This window comes from Kogia breviceps, chromosome 6 (assembly GCF_026419965.1).
Source record: "Kogia breviceps isolate mKogBre1 chromosome 6, mKogBre1 haplotype 1, whole genome shotgun sequence".
Classification (NCBI taxonomy): domain Eukaryota; kingdom Metazoa; phylum Chordata; class Mammalia; order Artiodactyla; family Physeteridae; genus Kogia; species Kogia breviceps.
Window position 1 is genome coordinate 7,947,865 of NC_081315.1, and position 20,934 is coordinate 7,968,798.

Sequence of the window (20,934 nt, forward strand, 5' to 3'; positions counted from 1 at the left end):
TGTTGGTGGTTTTTGTCTGCCTCCCTGGGCATCGCAACAAGTGCGATCGAACCGGTACAAAAAGATGGTCCTTCCTTCCCATTAGATTAGTGATTTTTATCTTCATCAAGGTGTTGAAATGCTTTTGGAAGGTATAAAATTTGCTGCCAGCCTCAGCCTATGACTTGGTTTATCCTGTTCACTGAATCTTCCTAAAATATATATGTGCTCAGAAATCAACCCACCGTCCCTATTTTATACCTTGTGGAGTGCTTGGTGCTGTGCCCGGGACCTCACTCAGTGCCGGGCAGGGTCCTGAGAACTTACTAACCTTTGTTCCTGCGTCCGTGCTGGGAGACACAGCACGTATTGTCATCCCTTCGTGCCTGATGAAGAAATTAGGCTGAGGAGGAGAGAGGACTGGACCAGGGTCACACGGCTGAATGTGACAGTTAAAATGGTTTTTTTTAACGTGTATCATTTCATCCTTGCTACTCTGTGAGTTAGGTTTTATGGTAGTGACCGACGAGCTGGATTTTGAACCCGTATCATCCTATTTTTGTTTTTTCCAAAATAATTAAAAATGGAAGAAAAATTACATTCTAAAACATTTTTAGTGTCATATATGTGGAATGTCGCGGGGAATGTGAAAGTGATACCTGTGATGACAGGTGTCATGATGATATGAAACATCAACGAAAACCAAGATTTTGTTTATGAAGAAAGTATTTGTATTGAATACCCCCAGGTCATGTTTTCAGTTATCGGTGGGAACTGTTCTTTGGGTTTCAGGGCCTGTTTGGAGTTCCTGAGCTCAGCGCCCCAGAAGGAGTCCGTGTCGCCCAGGAGGAGACCTCGAGGAAAACAGAGCAGCTGGTGGGCCGCGTGCGTTCCGTGCCGCCGGGGCCCCAGACCGTGCTCATCTTTGACGGGCTCTTGGACTCCTTGTGTCGGCTGGCCCACTTGGTAAGACGCCAGGCATGGGCCGCAGACCACCTCTCACGTTTGCGAGTTAAGCTCAGTTTATTAGGTTCAGTATTGGACTATAACGTTAGAAATGTCTGAGAGAGCTCTCTCAAATGTCCGTCTGAGAGCTCTTGGGTGTAATCTGTTCTAGTGAAGCGTGCTGTTGAATGGGAAGAATGTACGGGAAAGGTCAGATTTAGTACTCATACTTCAATATGTATATTTAATAAAATAGATATGTAATATGTAATGAAAGAATAATATGCACATGGCAAAGATTCTTCATGTGACAAAGGTTCTGCATTTATGAAAATATCTACCAAAATTCTAATAGAACATTTACCCGTACATTTACAATAAAAGTAATCGAATAAAAAAATTAAAAAGCTCCAGACTTTATATGCTCCTTCAATCAACTAGGAAGATAAACTCCAAACTTCTCTGGAATGACAAAATCATTTCCTTAATGAGCAAACATACTTGAATGCTAGGAAGGGTTCGAATTATGTACAAAAATGATGGAGAAAATCAAACCAGTAGTTAAGCAGTTAAAGAATCTAAAACAAAAAGTGAGTATTAAATTTATAAATGAAGGGACTTCCCTGGTGGTGCAGTGGATAAGACTCTACGCTCCCAGTGCAGGGGGCCCGGGTTCAATCCCTGGTCAGGGAACTAGATCCCACACGCATGCCGCGGCTAAGACCCAGTGGAACCAAATAAATAAAATCAGTAAAAAATTTATAAATGAAGTTTAAAATATTTCATTAAATAAATTTTAAAAGGCGCCTTTAAAGGATTTAGAGTAAGACCTTAAAGTGAATTTAACAGCTTGTGAAACAGGTTTGAAATGTGAAACTTCCATAAAACTAGTTTTAAGTTTTAAAAGTCAAAATAATCCATGAAGAACTTTCTCTCTGGCTATGGTAGAGTAGCTGGTCCAAACCAATCATTCTCCTAAGGACAACTGTAGAAGTAGACAAAATATAAGATGTAACTCTTTGAAGAGTGCTCTCTAATGAGAGCAAGCAAAGCAGCCAGGGCTTGAGCAGCCAAATTCTTGGAAAGGAGGGAAGGTGAAGGCACAGCCAGCATTCTGTGCCCTTTCCCCCTGAGGCAAATTGCACATACCTGGGGCAAAACTCAGGAAAACCAGGCAGAAAGAAGCTGCTAGAGGCCAAAAAGCTGAACAAATATTTAAGTAGCCTCTCAGTGTTAGGGAGATCAAGTTTGGAGCTGTGAGCCTACCAATTGAAAACCGGAAGTTTCTGAGATCCCAGTAGGCCTATGACCTGGAAATAGACCAGCTTCTACTCAATCAAAGTGATCCACTCATACTTTGCTGTAAGAAACTTAAATCACTCTGAAACTTATTATCGTCCAAATTTTCAATCAAAAATTACCAAGCATGCCAGAAAATAAGACCTAATGTTCCAAAACAAGAAAATAGAAATAGACCCATAGATATTACAGATTGGAGTCATCAGACATCTGCGTTAAAATAACTGAGTGATACAGCTAAGAAAATAAATGAAAAGATAGACTACCACCAAAGAACCAGAACCTGTATTTTTTTTAAAAAATCAATAGATGAGTTTATTAGCAGTTTAGACACAGATGAGGAAAGAATGAGTGAACTGGGAGGCTGGTATGTAGAAAACATACAGATTGTAGAGAGTGTATGAAAATTCCACGTCACCATATGGAAAAGAAAACAAAAACAAAACAACTCCAGACAGAAAAAGTAGGCTTTTATACTACATAAAAGAGCTAAGAAACATATGAGATGTGGAGAAAAAGGTCTGGCATACATGTAACTGGAGACCTGGAGGAGAGAGAACAATGGAGCAGCATCAATATTTGAAGAAATACTGGCCACGCATTTTCCAAAACTGATGAAAGTATCAAGCCACAGATTGAAAAAGCTCTAGGAACACCAAAGCAGGATACATACAAGAAAACCATGCCTGAGAATATCATAGTAGAACTGCCCCCAAACCAAAATAATCTGTAATTGTTCCTGTACCCCCAAACTGCTCTATTGCTGTCACACTTAAAACACTATTCAATCTTGGAAACTGCAAAAGTAGGAAATCACTTAGAGACTGGTCCCAGGAAATTAGAAGGGCTGAGCTTTAATCTGTGAACACAATGAATGGTAATAATTCGCTAAAATCCTACTCTCTTAAAGCAGTGAAAGATAAGGCTCAAGGTACAAGTAATCTGGAGACCTGACATCTTGACTTTACGATCTCTTAAGCCATCCCCCATGCCTTCAAAAGCCAAACTGTGCCAGTCTGATGCGAGCAATTGCTTCTCCGGCCTCCATCCCCATTTGATGTTCAGCCACCAAAGATACTTTCTAACCCTCTCCCAAGGCTCATTAAGAGAATCAAATTAACATACCACTTGAATGTAAATAGGTCACTGGCTCAAGATAGACATTCATACAAAATTTTTGTGAGATTTTCTGCTAATAAAAGGCACCAACTGGAACTAAAGTACCCAAGAAAGATTATCCATGCCTGTCCATCTATCCATCCATCCAAGATAGAGGGCTAAAGTTTATAAATACAATCACAATTTTAGAAGTGTGTGCAGACCGAGTTTGCCTTCACTGTGATGGGCTTAAGTTCGTGATTCACACACTGCTCGGAGGTGCTGGGTTCCTCACTAGGATTCTAATGATCCTCCTCAGGAAGACAACAGGGTCTTAGTTATTCATGTGTCACAACTCAAGAGATTAGCAGACATAACTAAGGTACACCATCCAGCTGAATGAAGCACATTACACCAAAAAAACAAACTTATTTCTAACACTAATATGGAACAATATATTACTCTAAGACGAAACAAAATACTTACAGTAATAATTACAAAATTTTAAAAATACAATGTCTCAGGGCTTCCCTGGTGGCGCAATGGTTAAGAATCCATCTGCCAACGCAGGGAACACAGTTGGAGCCCTGCTCCGGGAAGATCCCACGTGCCGCGGAGCAACTAAGCCCGTGAGCCGTGGCCGCTGAGCCTGCGCGTCCGGAGCCTGTGCTCCGCAACGGGAGAGGCCACAACAGTGAGAAGCCCGCGTACCGCAAAAAAGAAAAAAAAAAAAAAAAAAAAAAAGATGTGAGCCATATACCACGGTTGAGAGACACTGGGAAGATATTATGTATTTGTGGCCGAAGTGATAGTGTATTTATTGCCGAAATCTCGGCTTCTGTACGCCAGTGCCGAATAGGAATACGGAGACAGAATTTAGGAGAAAAGAGAAAAAAGTGGCTTTACTTCTTTGCTAAGCCAAGAGGGGACACAGGGGGCTAGTGCCTCCAAACACTGTGCCCCTCCTCCCCTCCACCACCACCAGGGAATCGGAGAAGATTTCATACGCGGGGGGCTCGCAGTCTGTGGTATATATGATAAGGATCAAAGTAGTGAAGGTCCTGCATTCTTTTTCTCCTTGCATTATTTCAAAACAGTCATCGTGGCTTCAGGCGGCCTGGTAATTGGGTCCTTCTGTCTCTGGTTTATTGGCCTGCACGACCTTCTTTCTGAAATGCAAAAGCTACAGGGGTTGGTTTGCGGCCAGGGAGCGCAGGGAATGTACAAGAAGTTAGGGAGTGACCCCGCAGGATGGAACTCACACAGAGTCAGGGGTGACAGAGGCAGGGTGTAATTGACATAGGGTCAGAGCATGATAGTTAGCTTTGCGAAGTACCAGTGTAGTTACAGACACTACAGATTATAACAGTTAAAATAAGACAAGGAGTGATGAACTCTTTCAGGCCAGCTTATGTTTCTTCTCTGGCCTGTTCACTGTCCCCTTTACTTTCCTTGTTCTCAGGAGAGGAAAAACTTCATACAAGGAGAGGAAAAACTTCATTTCTATTTTTGCTGCAACATACACATACAGAATTTATTCCTACGAGTACCTGCTTAGTTGGGAATTAAAGGAAATCTCACCCTAAAAATGGCCAAATTGGGATTATTCTACCAAAATGAATGTCAAAAGAACCCCAATTCATTCTTTTAACATTCCAAAATTAATTAACTAAAAACATTCTAGCTGTGTGTGCAGCTACAAAAGGCCAGCTTGGTAAAACATCTTTTCAGAATTCCAACCTTAAAGGAACAAAAGCCCCTCTAGGAGGAATTTGCATTTCTCTCCCTGGGTCTTTCCTGATCTTCTTATGCCTTTCCCCTCCCCCCCCCCCCCCCCCCCCGTGTTTTGAGAGCTCTGACAATGGCCAGACAATGGATCTTTTAAATTGGAGGCACTCCTAAATTGGTAAATTTTTAGAGGGCTCTCACTGTAAACAGCTGTTTTACTGGTACCCATGAAAAGACCAAAGCAGAAAGTAAATACAAAAAAATATAACGGCTAACCTTAACAACTCCCTTAGTTTAAAACAAATAAACAGCAACAACAAAAAGCAGTTTGGGAAGCTGCATCTGTGGTCAGTTTTCCCTCAATGGGTCTTACAGATGCTAATATAAGCATTAGATTAATTGTTAATCAGGTTGATTAACAAGAGAATAAGAAACTGAGGGGAAAGTCTAGAGATGTCTTCCCAACAAGGTGGAAATTTTAAAGGGACTTATCCTAAAAGGATAAAAATCTCTAGATGGTTAAGAAATGGGATAAATAAAACACACGTTAATGAGATTAAAATAAATGTTTTGATACAACACTGAGGTTGGATGGCCAAAGGGACCCCCGTTGGTCTCCAATACTAAAGAGCCCCAAACAAGTCTACCCTATTTACCCCAGTTTACAACATACATGTATTTAAAAGGCTGCTGGGGACTTCCTTGGTGGTCCAGTGGTTAAGACTTTGCCTTCTAATCCAGGGGGTACGGGTTCCACCCCAGATTCAATCCTTGGTCAAGGAGCTAGGATCCCACACGCCTCAAGGCCAAAAAACCAAAAGCAAAACAGAAGCAATATTGTAACAAATTCCATAAAGACTTAAAAACAAAAAGGGTCCACGTCTGCTAGAAAATTACACTGAGATACAGTGACCAGCAATTGCTTGGAGCAACAGGCCAATTTAGTCAAGTTGGCTCAACTCCTCAGCGGGGGACCCCAAAGCCTTTTACACAAAAATAGATAAAATGGTCGGGGGATAAAAAGAACGGTTTCTAGGGTCAACAACAAATTGGCACTTGCCAACTACCCCTACAAGGATTAAATCATGTACAGCCGCAGCTGCTGACCTCCAACACCCCCTGAAAGGAGTTCAGGGCGGAGAGCAGAAAGGAAGCCCTCTGTGCTCTGGGAAAAACTAGCAGAACAGGTCTTCAGAGAGTTAGATATTTTCAGGGGCCGATTTTATGAGCACAATTCTTGTATTTCCTCATATCTAGAAAAGCACCCAAACCCTTCATGGCGACGTCTGCTTGTGACTAGCAGCAACCTTCTACTGAACATACGTGCTTCATTGCATGTACTCCCCCTTCACCAAAATCACATCTACACTGACCTCCTGCACCCCCACCCCCACCTCCGCCTCTTTGGAGCAGTTTCTCAGAGCTCTATGGAATACTGTCTACCGGGCCGCAGTCCTCATTTTGCCCCAAATAAAACTTAACTCCAACACTCATGTTGTGCATTTCTTTTAAGTAGACACTGGGACTCCTTGTAAGACCAAGCCTAGTTGATGGGGTCTTAATGGAGGCTCAAATTAAAGATATAAGAGTTGATAGAATTGAGATGAATGTTTATAAAAGTTGGTATACTTGAATGGGCTTTATGTAAGATGGTTACATCTCTTCTACCAATTATATTATGGGATAAACATTAGGTCTCACTGGGGAAGGCTTCCCTTGCCTGGTATAAGATAGGGCATATAAATCTGCCCCTCAGGCAATATGGATTAAACATACTAAGGAAAATCAATAAGGTTATCTGAGCCCACACAATATGAAATAAAACTGGGAGCTAATATTCAGGGACTAATAAAAACAATAATGGAGGTTTGTGGGGGGTTTTTTGCCCCTAGGGTAAATTGCTCTGGGTTTAATTTGTACACTCAGAATCTGAGGGCCTTTGTTGAAGGCCCTATGCAAAGTTTGGAAGGCATGATAGATTGATTGAACCCTAAAGTTCTAGAACACAGAACTCTTGATTTTCAGTGTAGTTGGAAATCTTACTGATATAAAAAAGCAAATTAAAGAAAATGTAGTTGGGCAAATCAATCTTTCAATATCATGGCAGACCAGTTCTCTGGGGAATTAAAAGCAACTGTCTTTGTCTTGCAAATCTCTACAAATCATTAATGTAAGTACAGCCCACGAGGACCTGAGACTGAGCCTAGTCAGCTCAATCAGGTAGAACCTGAACCCCCTTCCCTCCACTAAACTAGTAAGTTTATAAAGTAATAACTGATTCATGACTAAGTTTTGAAATGAAGCTATAAGATCTCTATGTCTGTTTATATGTCCGTGTGTACATTATACATATGATATGTCCATACCTCCAGATGATATTATCAAAATTAACTTTATAAAAGACCTGTATTTAATTGACTTAAAAGTAAGCACTTACAAATTGAGTATTTTTAAATACAATAAAAAACTAACCCAAATTTCAAGTTCATGTGATCTGGGAAATATTCAATATTAAGTTAATATCCAGTTTTAAAGTTTAAATTTGTTGGTTTAATTAATAAAGAGATGTCTTACTTTTATTGCACCTAGGTTTACTAAAAGTTAAATAGATCATATTATCTCTGTTAAATTCATCAAGAAAAATATCTTGAAATGATGGCTGACTTGGTCTAATGTCTCACGAAGTTTTCATGGGTAATCTAAACATAACTGTAATTCAATAGATATAAATGGGGTAAGAGCTTTTAGGTAAATTCTTTAAGAATAATTATGTTTTATGGTATGTCTACTTAAAAAATAGTTTCTCCAGATTTTTGGTGACTTAAAACTTCAGAGTTTTGCTAAGTTAAATGATGGAAATTTATTAAATGTCTAGATCTTTCCCAAATAAAATAAGATACTGAAACGTTACTCAACATAGGCTGCCTTTTACGGAGAAACTAAAGATACTTAGGTTTATTAATAAAAATGTTTGATGTCACACTGAAAAATTTTCTATTAAAAAAGCACATATTTTTTAGAAATCATAAACAGTATTTGTGATTTTGCCAATCTATAGAATAATAACGTGAAAGACAGTTTATAATTGCTTATTTCTTAGTTTTCACTAGGAATTAAGGTTTTTAAAAGATTAGAATTCTGGTTAATATATGTAATTGAGACAACTAAAATTGGTAAGGAAAACATCTTTGTATGAAAGGAAAAAAGGTATATAAAGTGGAAACACATTTTGTTGAGGGATAAGAGAGTAATTTTGTCCTGGAGAGAGAGAAAGAAAGGAAAAGCACAGCACAAAATCTGAAAGTAAAAAGAAAGTTACAGAAGGTATGTGTAAATGGAACCCTGAGAAAAGAGCTCTGTACACGGTCAGGACTGGCTAAGATTAAAATAAAGTTTAATTGAGTAAATAAATTTCAATATCAAAAGTAAGCTAGCATGATTAACATAAATATGGATCTGAAATTTAACTGAATCTTTTTATCACTGTGAACTCAATCAACAGACACTAAAATTATAACTAAAATACAGGGAGAGTGTCCAAATCTTCTGGATATTAAGGGGTCCTCTGAGCACACAAAAAGACAAGAGAAATGAAGATCTTGCCTAAAACCCTTCTTTTCAGAATGAGAAAGTAGGCTCAACGGCTTGCCCCAAGATGGCGGGGGGTAGAAGGTGGGGAGGCGGGCAGGGCCTCACAATTCATTTGAAGACATTTTGCACATCTGAAAGATAGGATCTCAACACACCATTGTAAAGCAATTATACTCCAATAAAGATTTTTTTTTTTAAAAAAAGGGCATTAATAAGCCCTTAAAGATAAATAAATAAATAAATAAAATCTTTGCCCTTTAAAAAAAAAAAGAAATATCTTATTTCACTCTGTCACCCAACCTGGCTTCTAGAGCATATGGTTAATGTGTGTTAAAAATAAATAAAGGCATTTAACTTCTGCCCAAAAAAAGTGATATGAACAGATGTCCATAACATGAATATATACTGACTGGCACTTCTGATTTGAATTCAAGACGATGGGGTCTGCACATAACCACTTTTGTATTATATCTGTGTCTTCTTTCTTCCACACAAAGAATAATGATTCTCAGGACTCGGGAGATGATAGAATCTGAATATCTCATAATTATTTCTTTGTTTTATTGCATATTACATACATAATAATTTCAGAGTAATACAGTATTAATGCTACCATCACCGATATGATTACTGAAAGTTAAAAAGAAATTTTTTTCGGTGCAGCCAGTATGGAAAACAGTATGGAGGTTCCTCAAAAAATTAAAAATAGGGTTGCGATATGATCCAGCAATGCCACTCCTGGGTATATACCCAGACAAGACTATAATTCGAAAAGATACATGTACCCCTATGTTCAAAGCAGCACTATTTACAACAGCCAAGACATGGAAACAACCTAAATGTCCATCAACAGATGAATGGATAAAGAAGATAAAATGGTATATGTATCCAGTGGAATATTAACCATCAAAAAGAATGAAATAGGGCTTCCCTGGTGGCGCAGTGGTTGAGAGTCCACCTGCCGATGCAGGGGACGTGGGTTCGTGCCCCAGTCCGGGAAGATCCCACACGACGTGGAGCGGCTGGGTCCGTGAGCCGTGGCCGCTGAGCCTGCGCATTCGGAGCCTGTGCTCCACAACGGGAGAGGCCACAACAGCGAGAGGCCCGCGTACCGCAAAAAAAAAAAACCAAAAAAAAACAAAAAAAAAGAATGAAATAATGCCATTTGCAGCAACGTGGATGGACCTAGAGATTATCATACTAAGCAAAGTAAGTCAGAAAGAGAAAGACAAATACCATATGATATCACTTATATGTGGAACCTAAAATACAATACAAACCAACGTATCTATGAAACAGAAACAGACTCACAGACATAGAGAACAGACCTGTGGTTGCCAAGGGGGAGGGGGCATAGGGGAGGGAAGGAATGGGAGTCTGGGATTAGCAGAGGCAAACTATTATACATAAGATGGATAACAACAAGGTCTTACTGTATAGCACAGGGAACTATATTCAATATTCTGTGACACACCATAATGGAATAAAGAATATGAAAAAGAATATATACATACATATATATATACACACACACAAAACTGAGACATTTTGCTGTACATAAGAAATTAACACAACGTTGTAAAATCAACCATACTTCAATAAAATTTTTTTAAAAAAAGATATGATCTCTACATATCTGCCCTTCACATACATTCAGCCACTGGTCGGGACATAATTTAAATAAGTTAATAAGCTAAAAAAAATCCTACTTTCTTATCAGAGCCTGAAAAAAAAAAAATAATGTGTTCATTGTTTTGTAAGCACTTACGGGTCATCACTTGAGGAAAAAGTGGGAAATTTTAAAGCTCTAAACCCTGCCAATTTCATTTCTTTCCCACAAGAGACTGAACCCAAATTGGCAAATACAATCAGGGCCTCTAGAGTGTTTGAAATGTAAGGCATTACTTGCCTTGTAGAGATGCATTTGCTAGGTCAGAAATCTATGCAACTTAAAAATATCAAAGCAACTCCCAGCAACACACCTAGTACCCACATCTTGGTTTCTTATAACCGCCTCCAAAACAAGGAAGCAGAGTGCCTTGGAGAAATGGTTGATGCATGGAAAATACAAAAATGAGCCTGGAGCATTTCATGATACCAGAAAGTAAGGAAATGCTTTTTAAAAAACGGGGATAGGGAGGTGGTATGTCAAAAGGGCACAGGGACCCAACCTGAAAGAAGAGCTCCCAGGAGCCAAAGGTGGAACAATTTGAGCAGCAAATTAAATAATGACAGTATCGGATTATAACCTATATAATAAAATAAATATCCATGAGTCTGTACTGATAAAAATAGTTGAACAAATAAATGGTGAAGGAACAGCTCTTCCTTACAGAAGAATTCTCATTAATAAACATCAAAGGAATGAGAAAAACTATTTTTAAATCACCATTAGAAAAACACAGTACCATGTACATCAAGTTCCACCAATGGATGCTAAAACTAGTGAATAAAGATTTAAGGAGAGGGGCTTCCCTGGTGGCTCAGTGGTTAAGAATCCGCCTGCCAACGCAGGGGACACAGGTTCGAGCCCTGGTCCAGGAAGATCCCACATGCCGCGGAGCAACTAAGCCCGTGTGCCACAACTACTGAGCCTGCACTCTAGAGCCCGCGAGCCACAACGACTGAAGCCCGTGTGCCTAGAGCCCGTGCTCTACACGCAACAAGAGAAGCCACTGCAATGTGAAGCCCACGCGCCGCAACTAGAGAAAGCCCGCTCACAGCAACGAAGACCCAATGCAGCCAAAAATAAATAAATAAAATAAATTTTAAAAGAAAAAAAAAGATTTAAGGAGAAACAAGATATTTGCATGGTCCAAGTTTCTCTCCCAAGATATCTACTAAATACAAAAGGAAAAATGATTACTTTCCGTCGGGGACCTGACAAACAGCACCTAACCAAGGTCTACATCAGTCATAAGACATCGTGTACCTCTGCTACGATGCACTGGGATTACTTCTAGTATTTCTTCCCAAAATGGATAGCTTCAATCCCGTCATGAGAAAATACTGAGTACTAACTGAGGGACATTCTACAAAAGAACTGAACAGTATGCTTCGGAAGTGCCGAGGTCAGGAGAAACAACAGAACAGAAAAGGTTGACGAGTTGTCACAGTTTGGAGGAAACTAATGATACACAACAATCAGATGCAATGTGAGCTCCCGGGCTGGATCCTGAACAGAAAAAGGATAGTGAAAAGCCGATGAGATCCAAGTAAGTCGATAGTTTAGTTAATAGCATTTACCAATGTTAATCCATTAGTTTCGACAGTGGTACTGCAGTTTACCTAAGACGTTACAGGAACTCCCTGTACCATTTTTTTTTTTTTTTGCAACATTTCAGTAAGTCTAAAAATAATTCCAAAATAAAAAATTAAAATAAGTAATGAAATAACCCCAATATTTTTCAATGTTTATAACGTGGAGGGAGAGGAGAACAGCAATTTGATTTTTGTCGAAAAATTCAAACCCCTTGAATTTTTGCTTGCTTCCCCTAGGAAGCAAGATAGAACACATCCCACTGGGGGAGAGGGAAGGTATATAATCTAAGGATGAAATCAGAACACAGTGAGGGGTTTGTAGCTCCAGGAAAGAGCTAAAAGTAGCAAGGATGGATCTACACTGTAGCAACCCGAATGAGTCACCTGGCCCTAGGCTGCTAGTAATAACTAGGCGTAAATCAACATTGCACACGTCAGACGGACTGTGCTCACAGCTTGCATTCCAGACGGAAGGAGTAAACTGCTTGGCATGATAATAGCAGCGCTATCAGACTTAAGGTACGACTGAAATTAGGTTTTTAACCACAGTTAGCCCATGACTTTACAGTTCCTGAAGCACATGTGTTTTATTTGAGGTAACTATCATATGAGATATCCTGGAAAGACATGTAGCAGTCTCCCCGTGTTATGAAACAGGAGAAAGGTGTATCAGAAAGATTTCTAAAACAAAGTACACGGCTGGTTTGCAGAACCCTTCACTGATGGGTCAGATAAGAATACTGAGTGTTCTCAGTACACCTGGCAGCCTGTAGAACTATTCTGGCACGTTTACGTAACCCATATTCCACTTGTGGACTCAAAGAAAATCAGACCTCTCCCATTCGAACTCATATATTCTCTGGTCCCATGAAGAAACTGTGGCCCAGAGAGATGACGAGACTTCATCAAAAGTAGAAAATGACGGGCTTCCCTGATGGCGCAGCGGTTGAGAGTCCGCCTGCCGATGCAGGGGACGCGGGTTCGCGCCCCGGTCCGGGAGGATCCCACGTGCCGCGGAGCGGCTGGGCCCCGTGAGCCGTGGCCGCTGAGCCTGCGCTTCCGGAGCCTGTGCTCCGCAACGGGAGAGGCCACGACAGCGAGAGGCCAGCGAACTGCAAAAAAAAAAAAAAAGAGAGAAGAGGCAGACATCCTGTGCAAAAGCATCCGAGGTATGGGTACCTCTCAGGCAGAGCCTAATGACTCTTTCCTGGTGAGACACTCAGCTCAAGTGTCTTCAGAAAGAGATCATAGGGCCTGCTGCTTTCTAGAGACTTCCATTTTTATGCCTCCGGGCAAAAACTCAATGCCTGTGAAACGACAAGAGAACTACCTAATGCTACCTGGGCCTAAGCACTAATTTCCAGCCAAACCTTGTTCTAAAGAGTAACAGGTCTGGACTTCCCTGGTGGCGCAGTGGTTAGGAATCCGCCTGCCAACGCAGAGGACACGGGTTTTGAGCCCTCGTCGCCCATGCACCACAACTATTGAGCCTCTGCTCTGAAGCCCTCGAGCCGCAACTACTGATCCCACGTGCCTAGAGCCCGTGCTCCGCAACAAGAGGAGCCACCGCGATAAGAAGCCCGCGCCCCGTAGCCCCCGCTCGCCGCAGCTAGAGAAAACCCGCGCACAGAAATGAAGACCCAACGCAGCCATCAATAAATAAAATTAAAGAAAAAAAAACAACTCTCTCTCTAAAAAAAAGGGTAACCGGTCTTTTCAGTTGCAAGCCCAAAGGGACTGAGCTAGCGAGCAGCGTTTTCAACGGGGTTTCTGACCTTGCCAAGACTTCCTTCCACCCTTCTCGCCGAAAACAAAACTTCTTCCTTGAAACTGGGATGAGGGCACCATTTCTGCTTTACCCACACCCACCAACCCCGTTTAAACGACAGAACACTACTTTCAATGCTACGATTCTCTGGATGTTTTATTTATTTCTATAAACAAGCTAACTGTGTGGCTCAAAGATTAGACGTCCACTTTCTAACAGCCTCCTAGTGAAGGAGACTACCGGCTTCCGAAAAACAAGAGGGGGCGAGGGCACTGTGGTGGGACAGGGGGAGTGTTAATGGGTTTCTCGGGGAGAGGGTGACGAACGGGTGATGCCTGCACAGACTGTGTACACTTGAAACAGGTGTGAACTCAATGATACGCTCTCATAAGTTACATCTCATAAAACTGCTGGTGGGGAAAAAAACACGAAACTAGGAGGCCCAATTCAGCTAGACAGTTTCTTGGTTCACATCCTGGACTGAAGTGGGCACTGATTTTTTTTTAAATTGTATTTTTATTTATTTATTTATTTTTATTTTTATATATTTATATATTTTATATTTATTTTTATTTATTTTATTATTTATTTTTATGTATGTATGTTTGGCTGTGTTGGGTCTTCGTTTCTGTGCGAGGGCTTTCTCTAGTTGTGGCGAGCGGGGGCCACCCTTCATTGCGGTGCGCGGGCCTCTCACTATTGCGGCCTCTCCCGTCGCAGAGCACAGGCTCCAGACGCGCAGGCTCAGCGGCCACGGCTCACGGGCCCAGCCGCTCCGCGGCACGTGGGATCTTCCCGGACCGGGGCACGAACCCGCGTCCCCTGCACCGGCAGGCGGACTCTCAACCACTGCGCCACCGGGGAAGCCCCGGGAACTGATTTTTTTTAAAGATAAACTTTAGCTTCCTGTAGACCTATAATATCCTATATCCTATAGAGAGGATGGCCATTCAAGTTCTTTAATTTTCATTTAAAAAACCCCTCAACCCTAACCTATAACCCCAATAAGCAACAGAGAATAAAACTTCCCACTTGATATAACCTTCAACTGCTGCCAAACTGCTGTCAGAAACGCTAGAGAGGGGGGCTTCCCTCGTGGAACAGAGGTTAAGAATCCGGGTTCGAACCCTGGTCCGGGAAGATCCCACATGCCGTGGAGCAGCTAAGCCCGCGAGCCACAACTACTGAAGCCCACGTGCCTAGAGCCCGTGCTCTGCAACGAGAGAAGCTACCGCAATGAGAAGCCCGCGCACCTCAACGAAGAATAGCCCCCGCTCGCCGCAACTAGAGAAAGCCCACGCGCAGCGACCAAGACCCAACGCAGCCAAAAATAAATTAATTAAATATTTTTTTTAAAAAAGCTAGAGAGAGAAATACAGAGTATCTGAAGACATGAGGTCCACCTATCCCTCTATAAAATCTAGACTTACTCCCAAATAAGCCCAAACTATCAAACAGCAGCACGTGTGACCACAGGGGCTTAGCAACCTACAGGCGTTTCTCATAATACTTCCGGTAAGGAAAATCACAACTACAGCAGGCAGTCCTAGAAAATGCACCACTGGCATGTGCTATGGGATGGGCACTAGACTCTCCCACCACCACCCTCCAGTCTCCTCTGCATCCTTCTGTGACACAAGACGTTTGCCTCAGAAGCAGATGCCAGGAAAACCTTCTCTAAGGATCTCATGTATTTCCTGTCTTTGTCCTCACTGAACTATGTGACGGATCGGTCCCTTTTTATTTTAGCTTCCAAGGCGTAACTTTAATTTGCTGTCCACATCTATTCTAATGTGCTTCCTGCCCCCCCCATGGTGACTCTTCTCTTGGTGCATTTTACTTTCCATCTGTAACACTTATGCTTGCCTCAAATGTTCTTGAATGCTTAATATGGATAATGCAGAAATTGATTTTGGCTGTTCAGTGTATTTTCATACCATTTTGATGCAAAAGAATTTGTCTCCTATGGGAGCTCTTGCTGAATGCCCAGGGTCTGGAACAAAGATGACCAGTATACATTTGTTACTATGAATCTTTTTTTTTTTTTCCTGAAAGTGTAATGAGCGTTTATATTTCTACTATTGGGCAAAAAAATAAAATGAGGCAACATTACAGGTATTTTTTTTAACCTGTTGGCTAGATTTACAATCTCATTAGTTGGCCGTATGTTTTTCTGTATTGTTCTAACTTCTCCAGTATTATTTTTAATAAGTATTTAAATAAGCTTAATATTTTGAAGTTAATCATTAAAAGTCAACTACCCACAGAAAAATTACAAAAGGCAGCTCAATATAGCTCTTTGGTAAACCATGCAAAGTTGTGGACGCATTTTCTGTCCTGGGGAGAAAAAGACATAGAATATATTGGCTAATCCCTTTAAAAGCACCAATATTAACACACTTCTCCCCTATTTCCATACTCAATAAGTTTCTATCCACCCAGTATCAACTCTAGCTTCATACATTTGGGGAAAGGCAAGAGTTTTACCAACCGGCTAACACACACTACCAGACACGGACTCGGTAGCACCAAGACACTGTTTTCTGGTTTAAAAAAAAAAAAAAAAAAAAAAGGCCATATTTTCAGTCTGTTTCATACTCACTTTCAAATGAAACTGGCTGGGAGGGACTACAGTTTTCTCTTCTCTACCAAATGCATACACGCAGCAGCCACGGACCTTTCGTGGCACACACGTCCCAAACGGCTTTCACAGTTCACTCGCTCAGTTAAACAGTGGTTCAGTTTAATCTAACCAACGTCTTCAGTCTCCGCAGCTGTGCTGCTCCGAGGCACAGTACTAACAATCATTCACATAAACGCTAAGCTGAGTCAGCTGGACCTTCCAAACATACCCGACCGAAGCGGCTCCCACTCAACGAGGACAGCAAGCGCCCGCACCACGCGCCCCTCTCCAGGCGGCCTCCTCCCAGCGTCCGCCCGGTCTGGCTCCCTCTTGCGCCTGGCGCGCGCGCTCGGGAGCCGGCGCGCAGCGGCGCACGACCCAGGACCCAGGCCGCGCCCGCCGGAGGGGCGACGTCCTCCGACCGACGCCCACGCCCCGGCGGGCAGCCCAGCCGCCGCGCCCGCGCGCTCCCCGCGAGCCCCGCACTCACCGGCGCCGCGGGCCGGCCTGGGAAGGAGCTGGCCCCGGACGACGGTCACTGTCAAGGGGAAGCGGGCGGCGGGCGGCGAGCGGGGAGCGCGCAGGGCGGGGCCCCTGTCTCGCACCCCGGCTCCCTCGGGGTCGTTGCCCGGAGGCCGGCGGGAGGCGTGGCGCCGCCTGTCTCGCCGCTGATAAGGCGCCGGCGCTCGGGCGGAACGCGGGCGAGCGCTGTGTGCGCGCATCCAGCCCGGCGCTGGACCACACCGTCACCTGCCCGCGGGGACCGGCTGGCGGAGGTGACTACCCCGGAGCCCGCAGGCACAAAGCCCCAGCTCCTGGCCTCCGGGGCTCGCACGAAACGGCAGGGGCGACTGGCCCTGGAAGCCCCAGGATGCTACCCGGGCCGATCAGTACCTGCTCTGACCTGGATGGATTGGGCCCCTGCCGCTGCCCCACGCTCCTCGGCACCAGGGGAGGCGGACACCGAGTTTTGTTTTGGTGTTTTCTGTCGCACACGTTGTCCACCCCCAGAGCGAGGAGGCGGTCTCTAATGAATGAGCTTCTGAGAAATCAGGTGCGCGCGCCCCCGGGCAGTAAAATCAGGAACTGAATCTAGGAGTGGGGGAAACAAAACTTGCTGAATGAAAATAGTACTGTGAGCGGTTTAAATGTGTCCCTCGCACTCCTGTAATAAATATCAGTACTTCTTTTCAAGGCACTGATGGTGTAGAAAAGCTGGAAAGTGCAGATTCAGGAAGAGTTCCTAACCTCATCCCAATACGTTCTGTTATGCGGGCCTCTCACTGTTGTGGCCTCTCCCGTTGCGGAGCGCAGGCTCCGGACGCGCAGGCTCAGCGGCCATGGCTCACGGGCCCAGCCGCTCCGCGGCACGTGGGATCTTCCCGGACCGGGGCACGAACCCGCGTCCCCTGCATCGGCAGGCGGGCTCTCAAACCACTGCGCCACCAGGGAAGACCCCCATTTCTTTCTATTAATTTCTTAGATGGCATAATAAGTAAACAGAAAGAGCCTGGGTCTCTGATGATATCACTGACCTGCTGGACCATCTCCAAGCTGGTTGAAGTCACTGTCACGTTTTATGTGCCTTGCGGTCAAACCACAGCATTATCAAAGTGAGGATTTCTTTACAGTCCCAACTGGAAAGCTTCGGGGCCGTCTGGAGTCCACACCCTTGACGCACACATTGCAGATTTTTTTTTTTTTTTTTTTTTTTTTTTTTTTTTTGTGGTACGCGGGCCTCTCACTGTTGTGGCCTCTCCCATTGCGGAGCGCAGGCTCCGGACGCGCAGGCTCAGCGGCCATGGCTCACGGGCCCAGCCGCTCCGCGGCATGTGGGATCCCCCCGGACCGGGGCACGAACCCGTGTCCCCTGCATCGGCAGGCGGACTCTCAACCACTGCGCCACCAGGGAAGCACACATTGCAGATCTTAAGTGGGTGCTGGAAGGGCTGAGGTGTCACCATGTGTGACACCTCAGGTAGTGTACATGGACATAACTAGATGATTCAAAAAAGATGCCTTCGGGTAAAGGGAGCCGATAGTCTCATTCAGGAAGTCACCTGAGTCTCCCTGTTGAACACTCCAAAAATAACTGGGAGACTCGTCGGGGAGAGGGGACGCATAATACTCCTTTCCAATTGTCACACCAGTGAGGGGGGTTTGCTTGGATGGTTCTAAGAGGGGTGTCAGTGCTTGATGTCAGTGCTTGTCACTGCCGTGGCCTCTCCACGGCAGTGTCAGCAAGAGACGGTTGCAAATCTGTTTAACGTTGATAAAGGATATGATTTATATATTATATAGAATGGCAACCAAAGCAAAATCAAAAAGTCTTCTCATTAAAGGCACAAACTTCCTGGGCCTAGAAAGTTCCATCAATCAGGCCCTGTACTATCAAAGCTCTTATATGGACCTATGAGAAGCTCTCTTCATCCTTCTCATGGGATTCTTAATATCCTCCAAAACTCTCCCGGCTGCCCTGAGCTCTCAGTCTACCTGCCTGCCTGGCCACCAAGTGCAAGGAGCTGGTAAGGACCCAGTCCATTCCTTGGTGCTTACGCCAAGTGGTGAACTCAGGGTCAATTCCCCCTCAGCAAGTTCAGGTTTCAGGCAGGGCTTATTATGGGCCTGGGGGCATTTGGTTTACATATATAATGTTTGCACTGGATCCCAGTATATTTATTTTCATTACTACTTAAGTTGAAGCAAATAAAGGATGGTGCAAGAGGCCCTTTGCACCACGGCCCCCATGGCTCCGCTTACAGCTACCAAGGGCCTTTGATTCACTCCGTGAGAGACTGTTCAGTCTGTAGTTGCTTGAGCACTGATGACGAGTTAGTGAGAAAACAGGAACAGGGTATAGACAGCTCTTCCCAAAGGTCTCACTATAAAAGGAAGGTGAGAGGGGCTTCCCTGGTGGCGCAGTGGTTGAGAATCCACCTGCCAATGCAGGGGACATGGGTTCGAGCCCTGGTCTGGGAAGATCCCACATGCCACGGAGCAACTGGGCCCGTGAGCCACAACTACTGAGCCTGCGCGTCTGGAGCCTGTGCTCCGCAACAAGAGAGGCCGCGATAGTGAGAGGCCCGCGCACAGCGATGAAGAGTGGCCCCCGCTTGCCACAACTAGAGAAAGCCCCTCGCACAGAAACGAAGACCCAACACAGCCATAAATAAATAAAAATTTAAAAAAAAAAAAAAAAAAAAAGGAAGGTGAGAGAAAGGCATACACCTAAAGGCTGTCTTGGGGTTCAGAGAACATATTTCTTGTTGGGTTTAAATTACAGGCCAGAATATGTGTCCATGCCAAGAGGACAAGCCATAAAGAAGAAAAGGTGGTTAACTGGTATAATCAGGTACACCTTAGAAAGCAGAATGGAATTAGAATTCAGACGAATTAGTGTTAGAAAAGCCAAAAATATATCTTTTTTTAATTGTGGCAAAGGGGAAGGGAGTCAGGGGATGGCCTCATGTAACAAATGTTTTAAGAAGGGAAAAGAGAGAAAATGGAAAGAAATGTCTGGCCGACAACTACACCTTCTCTCTGAAGTTGAGGGATGTGCTGAGAGTTTGGGCGCGAATGAGAAGATCAGGGATCTGAAAAAATGAGGAATTCATTTCCTGTGGCTGCGGTAACAAACTACCGCAAAACTGGTGGCTTTAAAGCAACGGAAACGTATGACCTGGCATTTCTGTAGATCAGAAGTCCCACGTGGGCATAACTGGGCTGAAACCAAAGCTGTTAGCAGTTCTGGGTTCCTTTCTGGAAACTCTTCCAGGTTTCAGAGGCTTCCTGAGTTCCTGGGCTATGGCCCCCTCCCCTCCCGCCAACAACACAGCATCTCTCGGACCTTACTTCTGTCACCACGTCTCTTTCTCTGACTCTCATCTTCTACCTCCCTCTTCTACCTTTGAGGACCCTTATAATTACATGAGACCTGCCAGATAAACCCAGGACTCTTATAATTACATGAGACCCACCAGATAAACCAGGGTAATCTCCTTATTTTAAAGTCCTCTGATTCCGTAACCTAGCACATTCACATTCTGGGTATTAGGACATGGACATCTTTGGCAGGTCATCATTCTCCTTACCACACGGCCCTAAGGAAACAAAGAGGATGCTCGTGTAGGGACCCACAGGGCTGCTATGAAGACTATTTAAACGGAAGACATATGAGATACAGCTGTTGCAGAAAGAAGCTTTTTCTTTTTTGAAGCTACCCTTATCCGACTAAAGGCAGAGCCTTCAGAGAATGAAAAGCTGCTATAAATCCCCTCAGAGGAGCTTCAGTGCCAGCCAGGAACACCTAGATAAGAAACTGCACAAACAAACATCACAAACTGCCATACTTCTTTCTTTCCCTAAAAGCCTACTTGTCTTTCCTAAAAGTCCTTCGTTTTCCCATAGAATTCCCTTTCTCTCCACCCTCCTTTCCCCTATTAAGCAGGTCTATAAGCCCCAGAACCCGATCTTTTCTCCTTTAATCGGTCTGTGGTCAATTAACTTTCATTCCTCCCCCAGCCCCACTAGACCTATTGGCAGAGGAAAAGTTTTTCTTCCAAGGGACCCAGAGAGGGGCTACAGAGCAACACCAAGGACCCCTAAGACTGGACTCTATAAAAGTGGTGCTATCAAAGCCACA

The 20,934-nt window shown here is 43.8% G+C and overlaps 1 protein-coding gene across 6 annotated transcripts in view; it reads right to left on the bottom strand.

The window, feature by feature from the left end:
* Nucleotides 1-20,934, bottom strand: part of ABCG2 (ATP binding cassette subfamily G member 2 (JR blood group)) — a 142,827-nt gene that overhangs the window by 44,646 nt on the left and 77,247 nt on the right. The window contains exon 1 of one of the 6 annotated variants that reach the window (XM_067035477.1): nucleotides 17,187-17,322. The exons of 2 other annotated variants lie outside the window; for them this stretch is intronic. The gene's annotated coding sequence lies outside the window, so the exon portion shown is untranslated. Of the gene's footprint in view, nucleotides 1-16,521; nucleotides 16,684-16,782; nucleotides 17,323-20,934 lie in introns of those variants that run through there. 3 more of the 6 variants (XM_067035479.1, XM_067035480.1, XM_067035478.1) reach the window with 3 other exon arrangements.